The sequence below is a fragment of the Engystomops pustulosus genome, chromosome 10 (assembly GCF_040894005.1).
Source record: "Engystomops pustulosus chromosome 10, aEngPut4.maternal, whole genome shotgun sequence".
Lineage (NCBI taxonomy): Eukaryota > Metazoa > Chordata > Amphibia > Anura > Leptodactylidae > Engystomops > Engystomops pustulosus.
The window spans coordinates 88,916,832-88,924,320 of NC_092420.1; the positions used below are offsets into that span (position 1 = coordinate 88,916,832).

At 44.9% G+C, this 7,489-nt stretch overlaps 1 long non-coding RNA gene across 1 annotated transcript; it reads left to right on the plus strand.

Moving 5' to 3' along the window:
* Nucleotides 1–5,208: 5,208 nt before the first annotated feature.
* On the plus strand, nucleotides 5,209–7,091 carry LOC140103575 (uncharacterized). The gene is made up of 3 exons (XR_011850132.1): nucleotides 5,209–5,439; nucleotides 5,624–5,694; nucleotides 6,911–7,091. It is a non-coding gene; the product is annotated as an uncharacterized lncRNA (long non-coding RNA).
* The last annotated feature ends 398 nt before the right edge of the window (nucleotides 7,092–7,489 follow it).

The following is a 7,489-nucleotide window of genomic DNA, read 5'->3' on the forward strand; positions in this document are numbered from 1 at the left end:
TTTTCGTGTTCACCGTATAGCCTAATAATCCTGTTATCTTTATTCTATGGGTCGATACGATTACGGGGATACCAGACATGAATATTTTTTCTTATGTTTTACTAAATTTGCCAAATAAAACCCTAATGTGGGGGAAAATCTATCATTTTTGCATCGCCGTCTTCCAAGTGGCAGAACATTGTTACGTTTTTGGCTACAGAGCTGGTTGATGGCTTGTTTTTTTGCGGGACATGTTGTACTTTGCAACAGTATCATTCTGGAGTACATAGGTTTTGTTGATCACTTTTTATTGCATTTTTAGTGGGATTCAATAGGTAAAAATCATAATATTTGGCAGATTTTTAAAGTTTATTTTTTACAGCATTCATCATACGGGTTCAATAGTTATTTAGTTTTATTCTATGGATTGTTACGGACGCGGTGATACTATATATGTGGGGTTTGTGTTATGATTTAGGTAGATTACCGCTGACAACCCGCGACCCTCGATGCCGGTTCGGCTCTTGGGGGGTCTAAGTGCTCTAGGGTCTAGTATTGATGAATTTAGCTTTGAAATTTCTCCTTTACCACCTTGAAATAAGGGGTTCTTCTTTTTCTTTAATGAAATCTTATATTGCACTTATCCCTGCCATGCCACCATGGGGCAAATTTACTAAGGGTCCGCGGAGCGCATTTCAGTCAGGTTTCCTGGATTTTTCCGTTTTGAGCCGCATTTAACAGGGTTTTTTGGTGCACACGATCGGATATTGGCACATCGGGGCAGGCTTTCACGTGACACAAATCGGGTGGGGGGGGTGTGCCGTCGGACGATACGACGGATTCGGACAACGCGCGTGATTTGACATCTCAAATTGTGTCGCAAGACATGCACTCACATACACCGGGAAGAAGAAGGTGAACTCCGGGGACCTGAGCGGGGAAGCAACACATGCAGGATATCGGGCGCATGATCTTGGTGAATCGCGCCGGACTTCATCTTCACCGGACTGTGCGGATCGGGGATCGCGAAAGGACCAGGTAAGTAAATGGACCCCCATATCTTGTTATTCCACTATCCCCTTTATTTTAAATATTTATAGACAATGCTATATCATTATAACTCGGTTTGCACTTACTAATCAAACAGCAAAGAGGAACGGGAAGGCTTGGCAGTGAGGACCCGGCGCCCAGGGAACACCCTCGACGCATGTTTCGCCTATGGCTTTGTCAGGAGGAGCGCTGTACAATGTTTGGTTGAATCTTGGTTTTGGAGTGCTGCTTCATCACTGATTTTGTTGCTGTTTCTATGGAAGGGCTGGACCTGCAAAATACCTGCAGAAACAGATAAGGTTGGATACATTGGTGGAGCAGGCATCAGCTCCCTGCTCCACTTCTCTGCTCGTTCTCTGCTGCCACATGCCATGTGATGATGTTCTTGTGTCTACTGCCTTCAGAGTAGTGGCAAATAATATATGCATTCTGATGGCTTACCCGGTCCTGTCGCGATCCCCAAGGTGCGTTGTCTGATGAGGATGAAGTCCGGCGCAATTCACCAAGATCGTGCACCCGATATCCTGCATGTGTCGCTTCCCTGCTCAGGTCCGCTGGAGTTCACCTTCTTCTTCTATGTGTATGTAAGTGCTTGGCTTGCTACACAAATTGAATTTTAAATCCCGCGCTCAGTCTGAATCAGTCGGGTTGTCCGCCGGCCACACCCCCAATTTGTGGCTCATGAAAGTCAGTGCGATTGCGGCAAAATCCGATCACGTGCGACAAAAGCCCCTGTTAAATGCGGCGCAAATCGAAAATAGTCGGGAAACACAATGGAAATGTGCCGTGCGGACCCTTAGTAAATGTGCCCCGATGTTTTATTAGAAAACCTAATGTACAGTTGTCTTCAGGAGTGACCTCACTGGTCAACAGAGAACATCTAGATGCCATTTATTTTTAGTATAACTACAGCTGTTCTGTGAGGCCTCAAAGGTTTCCTAGATAACATTAATGAACAGACAGCATCATGTACACCAAAGAGAACAGCAGTGTAATAACATGCAGGTGGGGTTGGTAGAATCTTTGTCCAATTATACATATCACCATTATACAAGCTCTTATACCTCTTGTGTCACCCCCTCATCCTCATAGACTGTAAGCTCTTGTGTCACCCCCTCATCCTCATAGACTGTAAGCTCTTGTGTCACCCCCTCATCCTCATAGACTGTAAGCTCTTGTGTCACCCCCTCATCCTCATAGTCTGTAAGCTCTTGTGTCCCACCTTATCCTCATAGACTGTAAGCTCTTGTGTCACCCCCTCATCCTTATAGACTGTAAGCTCTTGTGTCACCCCTCATCCTCATAGACTGTAAGCTCATGTGTCACCCCTCATCCTTATAGACTGTAAGCTCTTGTGTCACCCCTCATCCTCATAGACTGTAAGCTCTTGTGTCCTCCCCTCATCCTCATAGACTGTAAGCTCTTGTGTCTCCCTCATCCTCATAGACTGTAAGCTCTTGTGTCACCCCCTCATCCTCATAGACTGTAAGCTCTTGTGTCACCCCCTCCTCCTCATAGACTGTAAGCTCTTGTGTCACCCCCTCCTCCTCATAGACTGTAAGCTCTTGTGTCACCCCCTCCTCCTCATAGACTGTAAGCTCTTGTGTCACCCCCTCATCCTCATAGACTGTAAGCTCTTGTGTCACCCCTCATCCTCATAGACTGTAAGCTCTTGTGTCACCCCCTCATCCTCATAGACTGTAAGCTCTTGTGTCACCCCTCATCCTCATAGACTGTAAGCTCTTGTGTCACCCCCTCATCCTCATAGACTGTAAGCTCTTGTGTCACCCCCTCATCCTCATAGACTGTAAGCTCTTGTGTCACCCCCTCATTCTCATAGACTGTAAGCTCTTGTGTCACCCTCATCCTCAGACTGTAAGCTCTTGTGTCACCCCCCATCCTCATAGACTGTAAGCTCTTGTGTCACCGCCTCATCTTCATAGACTGTAAGCTCTTGTGTCACCCCCTCATCCTCATAGACTGTAAGCTCTTGTGTCACCCCCTCATCCTCATAGACTGTAAGCTCTTGTGTCACCCCCTCATCCTCATAGACTGTAAGCTCTTGTGTCACCCCCTCATTCTCATAGACTGTAAGCTCTTGTGTCACCCCCTCATCCTCATAGACTGTAAGCTCTTGTGTCACCCCCCATCCTCATAGACTGTAAGCTCTTATGTCACCCCCTCATCCTCATAGACTGTAAGCTCTTAAAACAGGACAGAGAAGTGTCCCATGTAGCAGGATAGAAGAGAAGTGTCCTGTGTAGCAGGATAGAAGAGAAGTGAGTGGGAGATGCAGACAGTACAGAGAAGTGTCTCCATGTAGCAGGATAGAAGAGAAGTGTTTGAGAGCTGTAGACAGGACAGAGAAGTGTCCTGTGTAGCAGGATAGAAGAGAAGTGAGAGGGAGCTGCAGACAGTATAGAGAAGTGTCCCCATGTAGCAGGATAGAAGAGAAATGTGTGGGAGCTGCAGACAGTACAGAGAAGTGTCTCCATGCAGCAGGATAGAAGAGAAGTGTTTGAGAGCTGCAGACAGGACAGAGAAGTGTCCTGTGTAGCAGGATAGAAGAGAAGTGAGAGGGATCTGCAGACAGTACAGAGAAGTGCCCCTGTGTAGCAGGATAGAAGAGAAGTGTGTGGGAGCTGCAGACAGGACAGAGAAGTGTCCCCATGTAGCAGGATAGAAGAGAAGTATGTGGGAGCTGCAGACAGGACAGAGAAGTGTCCCGTGTAGCAGGATAGAAGAGAAGTATGTGGGAGCTGCAGACAGGACAGAGAAGTGTCCCATGTAGCAGGATGATCACACTGGTGTCTGCGGAGGATACTGGCCAGAATTACCGGGGGGCAGCAGGAGATCAGCGCTGGAGGATCCCCTCGAAGAGAAGCCACTGCTGAGGAGGTCACTGGGTGCTGGGTGTCACACACCTGGGTGCTGCTGTGAGGGTCATTCTCATTCTGGGGTGCGGGGGAGAAGCAGAGAGGAGCTTGTAGGAGGATCACATGTAACTTCCCGAATTTAGGAAAACGGAACTAGTGTCCCACAACTGTGATACATCTGGCCCATAATCTACTTCATTTCTATACATCCATAAATCTCTATCATCTTTCATATTTATCTTCTACCATCCATCTTCCTATCATCTGTCTATCTCCTATAACATTCTCCTACAGCCCCATATTACACATTGCCTTCCCATAGTCAGAGGAGACCAAAACTAATACAACCAACCCCTATCACAGCCCATCCCCCGGACCTCCTCATCCCCACCATGCCATACTGGGGAGAAGAAGAGGTTCAGCTTGGACTGGGGAGATGCTCAGAGCTGATGGGAAAATGGATGGGGCTAAATACAATTGGTTACAGCCCATTCATGTTTACGATTGTTTGTTTGGCACTTTATATGTATTTTTTATGTATTGGAGGATTTCTGACCACCGCCACAACTTTTGTGTATTTTAAATTTGTTTTTAACCGTATGTCTTTGATGACCGATTAAATAAAGGTGTGTTTTGTTACTTATGAATTGTGTTCGATATGTAATGATTATTTATTAAGTTATTTGGGTATCCTATATACCTCCATTGGTATTGAATGTTTTCTGTTGGTAATAGGAGCTTTACATTGAGGATTGGGTTATCTTCTGTTTTGGTATTCATTGTTTATTTTTGATTATAGATCACCCAACTGTGTACTATGGATTTCCGGAGTAGGGAATCAAATTGGTTATCTATGATGAATCAAGTTTTTAATGGCGACTCTACAAATTTGGCTACGGGGAGAAATGAGACTAAAGAAATTCAGTTATCCATGAAGGAGCTTGCTAAAAAACGGGTGAGAACATGGTGGAATAAGGCCGCACTTGAGCAGTATTTAGCTAAAGACTTAGTGCCCAGAGGATTGAGGGTACAGGTCTATCCCTCCTTTCCCTTGGATGATGATGTCATCAAAAAAAGGTGGGAGGAAGCATGTAGCACTTGCTCTCGTACTTTCATTGAGATTTTGATTGGAATAGAAAAAAAGAAATTAGAATCTATAGAACAATCTATGGCACCTTTGCAGGAGAAAATTGGAACATTATTATCAGCTGATGATTTGAATCTATTTGAACAAGATATGAATTCTGAATATCTAAAGTGGGAAAGGGACATTCAAACAGTGAAAACAAAGAAATTCCAAAGAGATATGCTGGATTTTCAAAAACAACGTGTTTATCGTTGGCAACGGATGAATCCTGCACGTCCCATTAGGAGATCGGAGTCAATAACATCGATTGACACAGTTGTCTCGGACTCCTCTTACTCTGGGACAGATGGGAACTCCGAAAACCATGGGACAAGCCGTAATACAAGAGGGACTCCAATGAAACGGAAATACAACAGTCAGCAGGAAGCCAATTATGGCAAAATGAAGGTAATTAATCTTTCCAAAATAGCTTTTACACCAGAACAACTATCCCTGCTGTCGTTGGGTTTAAATTTTAGCCCGGTTGCTGCTTTTGATGATTTTACAGCAATTAAAGATGTATATCTATTTGCACGCAAATTGTTATGGAAAAAGCATTTTGGTAAAAACGATGAATCCTGTTGTATTACAGCCCCGGAAGACTTGGAAACACTCAGGACATTAGAATCACTCCTACGTGAACAAGAACCAGAATTTGATGAGGTAAGTGATCAATCGAAATTTCCAACTGAGATTAGACCAAGGTCCACTACATTTCCCCCCTGGTCAATCAGTCCAGAGGTGGAAATGTTTGTCAAGATGTCGGTGGCCGAATTACGCAAATTGCCTCAACGACGCCACTTTGACAACTTGACCAGGGGTCAAAGACAGGCTTTACAAGAACTAGGAAAGATGAAACAAGTGGTTTTTAAACCCGCGGATAAAGGCGGCAATGTGGTGGTCTGGCCTATAGAATTGTATGAAGCAGAGGCCTTCAGACAATTGCGACAACAGGACTGTTACAAACAACTAACAGAGAACCCCACGGAAAAATTCAGCAGGGAACTGGCATGCATACTAGATAGAGCTCTGGAAAATCGCACTATACCATCACGAATTAGGAAGGGTCTGGAGGTGGAGTCCCCAATTATACCAACTCTATATTTTCTTCCAAAGGTGCATAAGAATGCTAGGGTACCTCCGGGCCGCCCCATAGTATCTGGGTGTGGAAGCCTCTGTGAGCCGATATGTCGGTTCACGGACTACTATCTACGACCATGCGTAGAAGAACTGCCCTCTTACATCCGTGATTCTACGGATGTGTTGAAACGTCTGGAAGGCATAACTATGGAACCAGATATGTTTCTAGTATCGTGTGACGTTGAGGGACTATATACGTGCATTGGCCACGATCTGGGTATAAAATCAGTGGAATTCTTCTTAGGGATTCGTGATTTGGATGAGGACTTGGTCAAACTCATCCTAATATTGATGAGGTTCATCCTAGACCACAATTACTTCCTTTTCAAGGAGAGATTTTATGTGCAGACGAGGGGGACGGCCATGGGGGCCACATGTGCCCCCTCGTATGCAAATCTCTTTCTTGGATATTGGGAAAAGAATGAGGTCCAAGAGGCAATGGACAGGGCATCGGGACAGGTCATCAGTTGGATGCGCTTTATAGATGATGTCCTGTTCATTTGGCAAGGACCGAAAGAGGGCTTGGACCGATTTCTGGATGACCTTAATTCCAACAATTGGAATATCAGGTTGACAAGTAACATCAGTCAGGAGCATTTGGAATTTCTGGATATTCAAATAGATGTTGGACAGGGTGGACAATTAAGTACATCTGTGTACCGGAAGGAAACTTCAGTTAATGCGTTATTACGAGCCAATTCCTTCCATCCAGCTCATACTATACGCTCTATTCCCACAGGCCAGTTCTTGCGGGCTAGACGAATCTGTGACACTCAATCCAATTTTGAAGAGGAATCGAGGACTCTGAAGGCTCGTTTCAAACAGAGGGGTTATCGCGACTCAGACATTCAGAGGGGCTACTTACGTGCTAAGGCATCAGACCGAAGATCCTTACTTACCCAACAACAAAAAAGAGTAAAAGAGAACTAGGTGAGGATCATTACATCCTATAACTCTCAATGGAGAGAAATGAACTCTATTTTTGAGCGTTTCTGGCCCATATTACAGTCTGATCCGGAAATTAAAAAACATATCACTGACTCACCACAGGTGGTATCAAAGCGTGCAGATACCATAGGCAATAGATTGGTGCGGAGCCATTATGCACCCCCTAAACCAAAAAACTATATCTTTGGTTCTAAGGGACCTGATTGGGGATCTTACCCCTGTGGACACTGCAGTGTATGCCCCCAAATGTTAAAATCAAAGACGTTTCAGGATTCTGAGGGAGGACGCAATTTTAATATCGTGCATTTTATAAATTGCAGCACCACGGGTGTGATCTACATCATCTGCTGCCCCTGTGGATTAAAGTACG